At 28.2% G+C, this 15400-nt stretch overlaps 1 long non-coding RNA gene across 2 annotated transcripts in view; it reads right to left on the reverse strand.

Annotated features, from left to right (window-relative positions):
- LOC124420398 overlaps nt 1-5418 on the reverse strand; it is a 10201-nt gene extending 4783 nt beyond the window's left edge. The window contains exon 1 of one of the 2 annotated variants that reach the window (XR_006941180.1): nt 4951-5418. This is a non-coding gene — a long non-coding RNA (uncharacterized LOC124420398). Of the gene's footprint in view, nt 1-4873 lie in introns of both variants that reach the window. The other variant, XR_006941179.1, reaches the window with a different exon arrangement.
- Between the last annotated feature and the right edge of the window lie 9982 nt (nt 5419-15400).

Here is a 15400-nt window from a genome sequence, read left to right on the forward strand (position 1 = left end):
GACTAGACTATAGACTAGACTATAGACTAGACTATAGACTAGACAATAGACTAGACTATAGACTAGACTATAGACTAGACTATAGACTAGACTATAAACTAGACTATACACTAGACTATATACTAGACTATAGACTAGACTATAGACTAGACTATAGATTAGACTATAGACTAGACTAAGACTAGACTATAGACTAGACTATAGACTAGACTATAGATTAGACTATAGATTGGACTATAGACTATTCTATATGCTAGACTATGGACTAGATTACACTATAGATGAGACTAGACTATAGACTAGACTGTAGACTAGACTATAGGCTATTCTATATGCTAGACTATAGACTAGATTACACTATAGAATTTCTTCGAATTAATTGAATTTTTATTTGATGCAAACAAAAATTACGCTATGTTTTGATCAAATATTTGTATAATATGACTGTGTATTTAGTATTTGAAATGTTCACAATACTGAATAAATGTGCAAATATTTATTTAGTAACAAAAATTATATTACAAATCTCTACTTTTCTTTTTAGCATAGAAACACAATAAATATTTAGATGATGACTTTAAAGGGGTCTTATTAAAAATGGGAAAAAGTAAATATTTATCGCATTTTATGACATTTTCTAAGAAGAGTATTTGAAGTTAATAGTCCAATCTATGGGTTTTAGTAAATTACAACCAGTTGCTTTTGTTAATAATGAAGAGTTATGGAAATTGTTTATTTTTATTGAAGTCTGAAATTAAAAGATTTTAATAAATTTTTGAAACATAAAGAATATTTTTGAATATTTAAAATTTTGCGAAAAATTTTTGAGTTTAACAAAAACTTAATCGAATTAAATAAAGTGTGTCAACTAGCTATTTTATATCCTGATATTGCAAAATAAATCTTATAAACTTAAACATTATTTCAATCGTTGTACTTGGAGAGAATGGTGTAAAAGAAAAACAATATAATTTACACTTAAAACTGCAGCTAGAGCTGTTGTACACCGAAGATGCACAGGAAAACATCAATAAGAATCACTTTAAACTAAAAGTGTCATTATAAAGAAAAATACAGAAAGAATCAGAAGAAAAAAATGCAATAAAAATCTTAGAAAATAAGTATAAAGGGGCTGGAATAAGATGATACATACATACATACGATTATATATCTAAGTATGAGTTTCACTCTAGAAATAATGTTACCCTTGATGCTGTGACAATGTCTGATGCATTTTAAATGACGGCCAGCCACTTAAAACTCAAATGTGTGTCGTGCTATTTGAGTGTTAAATTACTGTTGAAATCTAATAATTTCTAAGGAATTTAAGTGGATGAACTAAAAGTGTGTTGATACGTAATAGAAGCATAGCAGGATGAGGTATAGAAATTTAATTTAATTAAAAGTTGCGGCAGATGTTAAGGGATTAGAGTTCAAGAGTGAATCTTAAAGAAAAGTTAGCTCAATAAAGTTTTTTGTCGACATTTAATAATAAAAATTATAAATTCTATTAGAAATTTTCACATTATTGACATTTTTAGCTAATATTCTGTCATTTTCTGCGAGTCTTATTAATGTCAAATAAATCAATGATTTAAAATGATTGGCAACTCTAGTCAATGCACTATGTTTTATTGTTGTACTATCTATTACAATTGTAATCACTGTTGCATATATGATTTACTCAATAAATAAGCAATTACAGGAGGCACAGACAGACAAACAGACATATAAAATGATAAATCTCTATTGTTTTTATAAGTATTTTTACAGTTAGATTTTCTTTTTCTTTCTATTGTTTATTGTTATTATTTGTTCTGTTTTGTTGTTGTTGTTGGAATGCAATAATAATCTCATTTTGTTAATTAATCTGTTAGACAAGTGTTTGACAAATATGAGAAATCTGTAGAGAGTGCTATTATTTATTTTAATTGCTGAAAGATTGAAATTTGTTAAAAGTAAAATAAGAAAACAGTGTTTAATTTAAATAAATGGAAACAGATACAGAACGACAGGCGATCTTATACGCAGAAATGATTGATGAGTAAGAGAGAATACAATCTGATTATACTCTACACTACTTTAGAATACAATCTGTCTATACTCTACGCCACTTTAGTGGGGAAGGTTTAATGAGTTTGTGCTGATGTTTGTAACATACAAAAATATTCGTCTTATACCCACCCTAAAGTATTTCAATCGCCTTAGAATCGTTTTCTGAGTCCGTCCGTCCGTCTGACTGGCTGTCAATGTAAACATTGTGCGCAAGGTACAGGTCGCAATTTTTAATATAATTGGATAAAATCGATCAATATACGTGAATTCCTCTACCAACATTTATAAGGATTGGCCTATATTTTCCCCTACTCCCCCGACAAAAAATAAGTAAAAATATTCCGGAATAAAGTTAAAAGACAACACAAATGAGTAAAAATATTCCGGAATAAAGTTAAAAGACAACACAAATGTTTTTTTTTTAAATTATCCTCATTTTTAACATACTGACTGGTGTAAGATATCATATGGTCGGCTATACCCGACTATACATTCATACGTTTATTATACCCTACACCACTATAGTGGGAAGGGTATTATGATCGATTCAGAATCATTTTTTGAGTCGAGTCCGTCCCTCCGTCCGTCTGTCCATGTAAACCTTGTGCGCAAGGTACAGGCCGCAATTTTCAAGATAATTTGATGAAATTTGGACCAAGCCTGTTTTTTGGCACAGGGACGAAGCCTATTAAAAATGGTTGAAATCGGTCCATTATTTCACCAAGCCCCCATACAACCGTACCTCCCGATTTGAACTTTTTATGCCATAATTACGTGAAATATTCTACTATCTCTCTAAAAATTGGCACAAATAAGTTCTATATAAGTATAAATGACGCTGCAGATTTTCTTAAGGATCGGCCCTTATTTGACCCTAGCCTCCATACAAACCCCCCTTCTTAACCCTCCGTCATGCGCATGTATCTGGCAAGATATTTTACGAATTTAATTGTGATTTTAATATATTTCTAATTTGGTTAGGGGTTTGAGTCTCCAGGTACCCTCTACAAATATTGTTAGATATCGTTATATTGTTACTAAAATGGCATATTTTTCATATAAATGTACTGAAATACATAGTGTATCTCGCCAGATACATGCGCTACGTACGTGACTATCGGAACATGTGCATGGCGGAGGGTTAAACAACTAAAATTGACTTGTAACCATTTGTATTACAATGAAACTCAACAAAACTAACTGTTATTTAAAAATATATTCTATTCCCAAATTTACCGAGGATCGGCCCATAGTTTTTTTATCAATAAATTGCTTAAATATTGTGGAATTATGGTAATATTCAACATAAAAGATCTTTATAAAAAATAAAAATGTTAAAAATATACTCATGGTTCAGGGTATTATATGGTCGGCCATGCCCGACTATACTTTCCTACTTGTTTTTAATTTGAATAAGAACTACTCAGTAAAAACCTTGACTTAAATTGCAATTGTAACCACTTACCTAGTAACATACTTTTTAATAACTACTACATACAGTCTACATTACATAGAAGTAGTCTAGTAATGTATTATTAATAATACGTTATAAAAATACTTTCTAATTTATTAGTAAACTTTTCTCTAAAGATATAGAAAGTTTACACGTTTCTTTTTCACATGTTTAACATTCACTGATTTCATTAATTACTAGTAAGCGGTTCGATAATGATTTAGACAATTAGATTTAATTCTAAATTATTAGACAGATTGAGACTATAGGCAAAATTTATTTTATAGTTTTTGATTTTAGTATTTTTTTTTCTTTCCTTCATCTCTATTTATTCACAATTTTTATGAGTTGCAGTGGGATTTTAAGAAGTGTATCAAATGTAAAAAATTAAAATAAAATATGCAAAAAAATATAACGACAAAAATGCATATTTGTTGATAATTTATGATGCCACACATGCTATATAGCACTTTTACAATTTTTCATGAAGCAAGCAAAAATACAGCATCCAATTTATGAGTTTAAAAAGTTGTTGCAAATTTCAACGGACATGTGCGTTAAATGCGTTTAATTGCTGTTTCTATGAAGATAAATGATAAAAATGGGTGGGTGACCTGAATTAGATAAAAAATGAAAGTTGTGGAAATATAGGATCAAATATGCCGTTATAGAGAATTTGTGGCATAAGGGAGTTAAGACAAAAAGGGATTAATAGGGAATATTTTCAATACCAAATGTTTATTTGAACATTATTGAAGAAAAAGAAGTTATATAAGTACTATAAAACGGACTATTGTGTTTTAAACTGGCCAGATATAAGAAGAATGTCCAAAAATGTAATAAGGTCCCAATTGCAAAACTTTTTTTAGATCTATGATCGACATTTCTTTGTGTTATTAAACGATTTTATTTAAATGTGCCCTAATTTCTGTTACTATAGGTTAAGTTAAAAACAAATTTTCACCTTTAAATTTTTAAGCAATTTATTTATAAATTGTTTAGACCATAAACATTTTAAATATTTGCAAAGTGTATTTTTGTAATTGAGAATAAAACACGTGAAATACAGTAAAAATCAAACAATTCAAAATAAATTTAAAAAAAAACTGTAAAAATTTAATTTATGCTTTAAACTCTTAAAATTATAGTAAAATTTTTAGCATTTTATTGTAGTTCTCTTTTTTTTTAATTAATAGAAAAAAAGAAAAAAACAAATACCATAGAACTAATAAAATTATTTAAAATATTATTGTATTTTCAACAATTTAAGCTTAAGTAAACAAAATTTTATTGCTTTTTCATAGCTGTTTTTTTTATTTTTAAAAAATTTCGAAATTATTAGTTTTCTTTTCAAAAAAAATTCACCCTAAGGTTGGCAAAAAAAGAAACGTTTTTAATTTATTTCAAATGTCACATTAAAATATTACAGCAACAATAATTACACTAAATATAAAACTGCACTATTAATCAAATTATGTCAACACTTTTATTAATTTTTGTTTTATTTGAAAATTTTCATTTATTTTTAATTTTTCTTTTAAATATATTTGTATTTTTTTGTGTATTTATTTTAATATATTTTTAACATTTATTCGCCACTAAAAATATATATTTTTTTATAATTTAATCAATTTTTTAAATCTTCACAAAATACGCCTGCTATTTTTAATTACTTTCTTTTTAGTAAGTAAAACAGTTTACGCGCGCGTAAATTGTATTAGATTTTTTTCACAAAAAATAATCAACAACACTTATACGCCACTAGTGACAAAGTACGAACGAACGAAAATAATGACGATGACAACCAACACAACACACTCTTAACAGTCTGTGTGTGATCAGTTCAACTTTCAAATTCAAACTGTTCTTATTGAATTTAATCAAACACACACAACACAAAATCAAATAAAATAAAAATGATAAAAACAACCGTTGTTTTGTTTATTTACTGGCTGGTTGGCTGAATTGGCTGCAAAAAGCAGAACAGAAACAAAAACACAAACTATACAGCAGAAAAATCGTAAAAGGAGGAGAATATTAAAAAAAAATCAACAACAACAAAGACGATAACAGCAATAGCAAAAACCAACAATAACAATGAAGCGGTTGAATTAATAATTTCAAAAGGTAAAGTGAAAATAAAGAGCAGACATTTATACACACACACACACACAAACACACTCACTCATACGAACCCACACAAACACCGTTAAAGCAAAAATTATTCCCAACATCTCTAAAATGGATGAGTATATGAATCACTATTGTTGCCAGATTGTACGATTTCTCATTAGTTTCTTGGCATTTACAATATTAAATAGTCATAGATAGAAATGCATGACACTGCAGCGAATGTGTATGAAATGATGAAAGTGAATCAAAAGTAAAGCAAATCTAACGTTATAAATCTAGTTCTTCTAAAGTGAGTTTGGAAAGCCATATCCGTAATAATCACCAATGGAATCTTGAACCTTCTGTTCGCTACAAGATTGATGGAATTCCCTACAACACAAGAAAAGTCACGGACAAAAAATTCACTTTAAAGTTTTAATCCAAATTAAGCGATACCCAGCAGATCGACAAAGAGTCAATGCATCCGAAAAATACGGTGACTTGCATTTACGTCTAACCACCTGGTTGGCTCTATTTCGAGGGTAAAGACAATAGCCCCTTTACTTTTGATCCCTTTGTAAGCGAGAGAGTGGACACGTGAAAAGGAAAATAAACCTTTTTGCTGTCCTTTCTAATCTTATGTGGTGACGATTGACATGTTAAATAACTAGTCACCTGGACAGTTGGTGGCTAGGGGAAACCCTTAATGGTAGATTAAATAGATACTTCGGATTATCCGACTGCTTTGCTGGTTATGGACATGACAGAGATGTAGTTTAAAATAACGAATCTAGTTATTTAAAAATGAATGGAATCTTGGATATTCTCTCCTGATCAAAGTGGCAGCATAATTGAGAATCGAACGACCATGATTTTTGAACGATAGGGTCGCGAGGCTATTGTCATATCATAAAGAGTAACTAATCTATTCAAAAATTCAAAGTTTTTCAGTTCTAAAATAATTGAGTATTAAATTTTATCATAGCGGAATCACAGATTATGTCTGAACAATCCTTATTCGTTTTTATCTCATCTGCAACTTTTATTATTTAACTTAAATCTCGACATTCCAACATCCACACTTTGGTTATTGTTATATATCTTGGAATCTTGCAAATTCCTATTAACTTGGAAGACTTGGAAGGCACTATGTAACAATTTTTGATACGAACAAGTCTAATGTTCATGAATACCCATAGTTCAATACATGCATAAAAACTTTATAAGAAGTCTCAGTCAGATCCATCAGATCATGAATAGTTGGAAATTTCCTCTGACAATAATTTGTTAAGGTTCCTTCGTAGATATCGTTTAAATGAAAGTGATCAATCGATAGAACTCAATTCCTCTCATAGATCTTTCTATCGAGCAACTAACCAATTTGACATCCTGAGGAATACAACTTGGTGTTCGATGTTATAAAATCGGTTTCTCGCTAAAGATTTTCAATGTAAATGAAAACCCCATCTTTAGTGATTCCATTAAAAAAAGTTTGGGGAACCATCTCAAATGGTTCTAGGAATTCACCAAGACTACCTAATAAAGAGTCCATTAAATGAAGTACTCTCGGTTGATTTTTCATGCTAAAGAATACAGCAAATAAGCTAAATGGTAGCATCAAAGAGATTGCCCGAACCTGATCGAGCCATTAACAAAGAACTATATGTTCAATGCTCCATGTTTTCTTGAATATTTAGAAGAAAATTCAAAAAAGTTGAATTATCTAATTTATTTTCTTTTCGTGAGTAGTACAAATCTAGTTTCAGATCCATTATTTCTATCAATTTGGTTCTTCCAATCTAATCGAACTCTGAGTTTTTGGGGTTTCTTTCCAATATTGTATGTCTTGGATCTACTAAGTTGATGTATGATCACTAAAAAAACGTAATATAACCTAAGAACTTCCAAAGTAATTCACCTATTATCAAAAATATTGGTTGTGGAATATATGTATAGGATATATTCGAAAACAGATCTAAGAGTTTCTCATGCGCTTTTCAGTGATGGATCAACCAAGTAGTTATTATTTAGGCTTTAAAACACTGATCCACTTTTTAATTCTCGTGATTAAATGACATCATATTTATGATTCAACAATTTGGATTGCCTTAAATTTAAAGATATTTTTGTAATAAGATCTGGCAACTTTACTACCAAGTACTATATGCAAGTGTTTTTCTGTTTATAAACAGAGTGAGAGAGGGAGATATAAAATTTAACTATCATTATCAATCTTCTACGTTTCACTTTTTTTTGCTTAATCCCACAATTTCTTTTTGACCCCTCCCTGACCTTAGTAAAAGGAATAGCTTAAATGGGGGGAGCAAAAAGAAAATTAACACAACTACGAAAAACTGATGACGACAAATATTTTTAATAGAAAAGCTTTAGCATTTAACAGTTTAAATCATCATGGGGAGTGTGTATATTTTTAGGGTTTAAACGTCATTACGAGACAAAACAATCCCCTTTTTTATGTGAGTTGTGTCCATTATGGGGACTGTTATCTGTTGTTTTTTTTTTGTCGTTGTAATAAACAAACAAAAATATACAAACAGTTACAAAAACAATATAGAAAAATAGTAGTAGTAGTAGCAGTTATATTGTTGTTGTTGTGTAGTTTGCCTGAGGCTTAACTAACGGACAAAAACAGCTGATAAGTTGAGTCAATCAATTTATTCACTTACACTCTCTGTTTATTTTGGTTTTAATGTTATTGTTGTTGCCATTTTTTTGTTGTTGTTGTGCCTTTATTGTTTTTGTTTTACCACGTGCTGTGTTGATTTTCAATAGTAGTATTTTAAGTATGTGAGCTTGTGTTTATACTATGTTCACACTAGAGTTACCATATGAATTATAGTAAAAAAGTTAAAAATATCACATACATTGAGAAAAATGTTAAAAAAACTCAGTCAGATTTACATCCTGCTTCATGCAGAATAAGCGGATTTGTTGTTGGCTTAGGAAAACCAGTGGAGAACATTAGGTTTTTGTATGAAAAACACGAATCAGCTGATTCGTCACTAAACGTATTAACTAATTCTTGCTTGAGTAAACAAAACTAAGAAAACTTTTCCAAAAAAGTTATGGCAGCCCTACTTAAAGCTCAATGTTGTTGTCATCAATTTAATAATATGTGTAGACTATGTACATACATGTAATATACCTGCATGATTTTTATGTAAATTTTCCATATTTATCTGCAACAGGTTGCATTTACGTATAACCATAAATGCTGTACCAGCAAAAAATAAACAAAATTATAATGAACACAAAAACAACGTTGATATTTGCTTTTGAATAAATTAATGTGTATTTTCATTTAGCTATTGTATTTAATAAAAATTTTTCTTTTGTATCTGTCATCTCGCTCTCTGTTGGGGAACAGCGAACAAACATGTCAATGTGTCAACCTGACATTTACAAAACAGCACAAAAACAACAAATGTGTCAAAGAATACAAAATATATTCCATGTATTATAATAGTGTAGTATTGCAGTTGTTGCTCTAGTTGTGTTGTAATCCACTGAAAGAATGGGGAGTGAGAAATCGTTCACATCATAAATATTCATTCATAAGGGTTTAAGTAGTTTTTAGTTTAAATTTTTACAAAAAAAATTTATTTGTTCTCGAAACACTCGGAGGAGGCAATGATTTATTTTAATAAATTGCTATGAATTAATTTTGTACAGGTATTTTTACACTGAGTAACTAAAATTTCTAAAATTTCTTTTAAATTAAAGCAATTTTTCTAAACAAAACTAAGTTTTCTAAATATATTGTTTTCCAGTGTAATTTTTGTTTCGCTTAGTTTCTAATTTGTTTTACAAGTAAGAAAATTATGAAAATCTAATTATAGTTACACAAAAAAAGATTAATATCGATGTCATGATGATTTATAAGCGCAACAGAACCACATATTACCAGAACTGTTATTAGAAAGAAATATATTAGGTTTTTGGTTTTAGATTAGTAAAAGTCTCTAAGGAAATTATAACATGCATATGAAACTATTAGAATGGTTTTAATAAAATACAAATTTGTTTATATAACGCAGGCCATTTCAAAGGTATTCATGGTGAATTCGATAAATAGATAGATTGTTAGATAGATATATATATAGATAGATAGATAGATAGATAGATAGATAGATAGATAGATAGATAGACAGATATATAGATAGATAGAGATAGATAGATAGATAGATAGATAGATAGATAGATAGATAGATAGATAGATAGATAGATAGATAGATAGATAGATAGATAGATAGATAGATAGATAGATAGATAGATAGATAGATAGATAGATAGATAGATAAATAGATAGATAGATAGATAGATAGATAGATAGATAGATAGATAGAAGAGGATAAGAACATTATCACGAAGATCGCAAATACATATTTGTATTGTAAATGAGTGAAGAGAACTTCATTTTGAAATCTGATCTCTATTATCATATACAAGATGATCTCTATTATCATATATCAAATGGACAATTCGAATTCAGTTCGACCAAGAGCCATTGCATCTGAAAAATACTGATGTTATTTGCATTTAGATCTAACTACGTGGTTGGCTGTGTTTCATCTTTCGTCACGGATGTACTCTTTGCAAAGTAGGGTAACGACAATCGCACCTTTAGTGTCCCTTTTGTAAGCGAGAGAGTGGACACTTAAAAAGCAAAGTAAGGTATTTTGATGTATCTTCGTTATCTATGGGATGACAATTGAATTCCTCGTAGAACAAGCACATGTTGAAATAGTCATGTGCTTGTCCTACGAGGATATTCGGTGGCTAGGGGTAACCTTAAGTGATAGATTAAATAGGTAGTTCGGGACTGTCCGACTAAATTGCTAAGACCGAACTTCAACGATGTAAACTTCTAACCCAAGTTCATTTCTATTTGCAGGATTGAAAAAAAAATGATTTGTTCAGAAGCGGATGCAAAAATTAAACCTTTATTTGAGAAATGTAAATCTCTTTTAAATTATCTATAACTAATGTGAACTTCAAGATAGATAGGAACAGAGAAATTCAGTTACTAAATGGTTCCGATTGTTATTACCTCGACCATCGTAATTTCGAATAATTGTCATATCAATAGATGATAGTCAGCGATAAAATTCGAGAGAAATTTTTTTTATAAAAAGGAAATCATCTATCAAAGGAAAAGAAGAAACTAACTTGTTGAGTCAGCAACATAACCCTTGATTCTTGATTTTAACCTAGACACTATAGTTACCGATAGCAAAGTCTGCAAGTCCATTAAGTTTGTGTAACTATTTCGAATTTGCAGACAAAACAAATTTCTCTATTTTATTTTTATGATAAGAAAAACTTTATCCCTTTAATCTGCTTAAATCTCTTTGACATATTGTTGATTTGTTTAGTTTAGTATGTCACGTGCTGCAAATCCTTTGTAATGTTTCAGACATCTTAATTTTAATCAAATAGTGTGAAATAAAACAAAGATTTGCAAGTATAGAACGTATCTCAAAGTAAGTATGTATATATATGTTGTTGCCTATGAACACCTTTCGAAAAATACCCATAACTGCACTAAAACATTTGTAGGTTAATCCTACAACTACGTTTTTCTACTAAATCAAATTCAACTTAATTCTTGTTCAAAGCAACCATAAAATAGTAATAAATTTTATTATTAAACATATGTATTCTTTAATAATTGAAACGTTTTAACATTTTGACATTGACTTACAAGAGTAAATACATATGTGTATGTAATACATTACAACTATGGGAAGATGAAATTATTTAACTTTAAGTAGCCGAATAAAATATTGTTAAATGAATCTTCAGAAGATTTTTTTGTGGGTTGGCGTATATGTAAGTAAGTTTTTGTAAGATTTGCGATTGTACATTATTTTGTTTCCCGTTTCGTTTTTTTTGCGTAATTTATATTTCAACTTGATTTATGTAGTATTTTCGTGGCGAAATATATTTTTCGTTGTTTGCACTTTTGTATTTGGTTTAAAATGTTTAATGGCCCTCTAGAGAATATATCAATTCAATATGTTTTTTGTTAAGAAGATTGTAAAAGTGTTGTATAAAAAAGATGTAACATTTTTGCTATATAGACTGTCTGACAATTTAAAGAGAATAAAAACTTCAAAGGATGTAAAAATAAAATTATAACAAATCAAATTAAAATCATGTTTACTCTAGCGGTGAAATGCAGTGAAGAGGGGGAATATAAATGCAGGTTGTTTAAGAACTATATAAGTTGTGTTGGGGATTAAGACTTCTCTCTAGAACTTCATATGTACTTAAAATGTTGCACAATTTTTTCAATAGAAAACATAATTAATAGTTATGACAGCTTTTTTTCTATTGGAAAAAAAGTATATAAAACAGCTTTTATTAAAGAAGAAAATATGTATAACAAATTTTTCTTTAAAAAACAATGTATAACAGTTTTTGAGATATAAAGAGGTGTATAATAGTTTAAGCTAAAGAAAATTGTGCGTTTCTATTGAGAAAATTTCTGATTAACAGGGTTTTTACTTTTTTTCTATATAAAAAATGTGTATAACAGTTACTTTATACAAAAGAGTGTGTAAGCTAGTTTCTGTAGTACAATAAAATATGTATAACAGTTTTTGTTATAGAAATAAGTGCATAGAACAAGTTTTGCTATAGAAATAAGTTTGTATTTTTTATAGAAGAAAGTTTTATAGAAAAAGTGTGTATTAAAGGGTGTTTAACAGTTAAAGCTAAAGAGAATATTGTGTTAAAGAGTTTTATTGAGAAAAAAAAACTAATTAACAGGGTTTTTACTTTTTTCTATGGAAAGAAGTAAAAGAGTATGTAAACTAGTTTCTGTAATAGAAAAAATATGTATACCAGTTTTTGCTATAGAAACAAGTGTGTATATTAAAGGATTTATAACAGTTTTTATTTATAAAAAGTCTAAAACTGTTTATAAAAGATTTTTTCAATAGACCAAATATGTGTGACAGTTTTCTCTATAGAAAAAAGTGTGTTTAACTCTTTTCACTAAAAGAAATGTGAGTACAACACTTTTATCTATAGAAAAATGAATGTATAACAGTTTTCTCTATAGAAAAAAGATACTTATATGGAAAAAAGTGTGTATAACAGTTTTTATTTATTTTATTTAAATATGTCTAAAAATGTGTAGAAAAGTTTTTGTTATTAGAACAAATATGTTTGATACTTTTTTTCCATAGAAAAAAGTGTGTATAACAGCTTTTTGTATAGAAAAAGGAATATAAAACATATTTGTTAAAGAACACAGCCTTTGCTGTAGGAGAATGTTTGTATAACAGTTTTCTTTATAGATAAAAGTTTGTAGAAGATTTTTCACTATAGAAAACAGTGAGCATACCAGTTTTTCTCTAAAAAATGTATGTATAACAGTTTTCTCCATAAAAAAGTGAGTATAACAATTTTCTCATTAGGAAAATGTGAGTATAACAATTTTCTCTATAGAAAAAATAATCTATTCAAGTGTTTCTTTAGAAAACATTGTGTATAACAGTTTCTTCTATTGGCAAAAGTATTTTTTAAGTGTTTTCTATAAGAAAAAATTTGTATAAAAGTTTTTTTTATATAAAAATGTTTGTATAATAATTTTTCTTTAGAAACTTTGTGTAAAATAGTTTTTCTATAGAAAATTGTTTTGTTTTTTTTTTTTTTTTTTGTAGAAAAAGATGTGTATTACTGTTGATTCTCTTGAAAAAATATGAAAAATTGTGTTTAAAAGTATTGCACTTTTGTTGCACAAAAAAACGTGTGTAGAACAGTTTTGTTATAAATAGAAGATGCGTGTATAACAGTTTTTTCTAAACTGTTCGTTGTGCAACTGTTAGCAAAAGAACAGTTTTCCATAGAAAAAGTTTGTATGACAGTTTAGGAAAAAGTATGTATAATAGTAATATTTTCACAAGAGCATAGTATATAACAGTTTTTTTCTAGAATTATTTTCGTGCAAAAATTTTCCCGTATAATTTATACCGCAAATCTTTTGTATAACAGTTTCATTTCAATTTAACCTGTTGCTCTCTGTGTCGTTGTTAGTGTAAACATCTTCTTTTACAAAAATCAATGTGAAATTTAAATTTTACATAAAACCACACCAAAAAAGAAAAAAAACATTAAAAATATTTGTTTGTATGTTATCAAAATTTATGAATCACATGTAACACAATATTCTTGGCTAAATATTTATTTATGTCTTTATTTTATTTTTACTGTTATTTTTTTAATTAATGAGTACAGAACCGCACATTGTAACGGTAAAGGAGGATAAAAAAGATATAAAATAAACATAAATTAAAAAATTTAAAAACTAATAAAAACATGATTTTTAAATAACAATAAATATTTGCAAAATGGAAGCAGTAGTAATGTTAAGAAAAGAGATTTCTGTAAAGTTAACAGTGTAAACAGTCAACACGAATTCTGAAAGCTTTAAACAAAAAGGACAGACCAGCTGTTTTGAAAAAGAAAAACATTTAAATAGAAACATTTTGATAAAGTATTTTTATAGCCTGTTGTAGGGTATTTGAAAAAAACACAAATAGCAGCATATTTAACATACACATACACATGTTGAACTCAATTTAAATACAATAACATTCAAATGTATATTTTTATAAACACTAAAATAATAAAACAAAAAAAAAAACAATTAAAACAAATAATTATTGTTTATTTATGTACCACAATGTATTCACATTCATACATACGTTTGCCATAAATTTATTATTATTCTTTAAATTTAAATTTATTTGCGATTTTAATATAATTAAACATTTTGCAGATTTCTACAAAAAAATATATAAAAGAAATGAAATCAAACAACCAAACAAAATACAATATGAAATCTTCCATCAACAAAACTACGTATTTAATCGTTAATGTGAATAAACGTGTAAAAAAGTTGTTTAATATTTACACAAAAAAAAAATCATTAAAAATAAAAAAAAAATAAATAAAAAGTAACATTAAAGGTCTTGTGTAAAATTGTCTGAAACTTTGATATTTAAAAAAAACTATGTTTATGTAAAAAATTGAGGTCAGTTATAAAAAATGGTTTATGTAGAAGTGTTTTAAAATATTAAGATTATTTTTGTTTTGGTTCTCCTGAAACCATTCCTTAGCTTCTCCCATAAGATGATGAATCATCTTATAGAAGAGTTTTTTAAAAGAATTTGTAAAATTGGGACAAAAATGTTTAAATTTTGAGAATTTCGAGAATTACAAGTAATATATAATATGTGACATGTTTTAGTACCAAATTGACACCAAAGTGTTTATAATTCCTCAATAAAACTCGTTGTCAAATCTACAACAAAACTATAAATAATACACGAAGTTATAAAATCGGTAACGCAGATTCAATCTAATTACAAAAATTGTCGGTAATTCGGAGAGAAAACTATGAGTTGTCAAAGTGACAACGCTATGGTGTCAAACAGAACATTGCGTTGTCGAGATGATGTTGGTAACCCAGTAAATTATTGGTACTACACCAGCTGCGGATCCACTTTGAAATTTTTTTTTTGGCGGGGAAGGGTGGAGATATGTCCTTTTTCTCGTGCGCCTATGCTGCACCCATTTTATCCAGATAACGAACGGTGCATTTTGTCAACTAGGCGCTATACATTCGGACCCCAGATCTGGGATCTATCTATCTATCTATCTATCTATCTATCTATCTATCTATCTATCTATCTATCTATCTATCTATCTATCTATCTATCTATCTATCTATCTATCTATCTATCT

The sequence above is a fragment of the Lucilia cuprina genome, chromosome 5 (assembly GCF_022045245.1).
Source record: "Lucilia cuprina isolate Lc7/37 chromosome 5, ASM2204524v1, whole genome shotgun sequence".
Taxonomy (NCBI): Eukaryota; Metazoa; Arthropoda; class Insecta; order Diptera; family Calliphoridae; genus Lucilia; species Lucilia cuprina.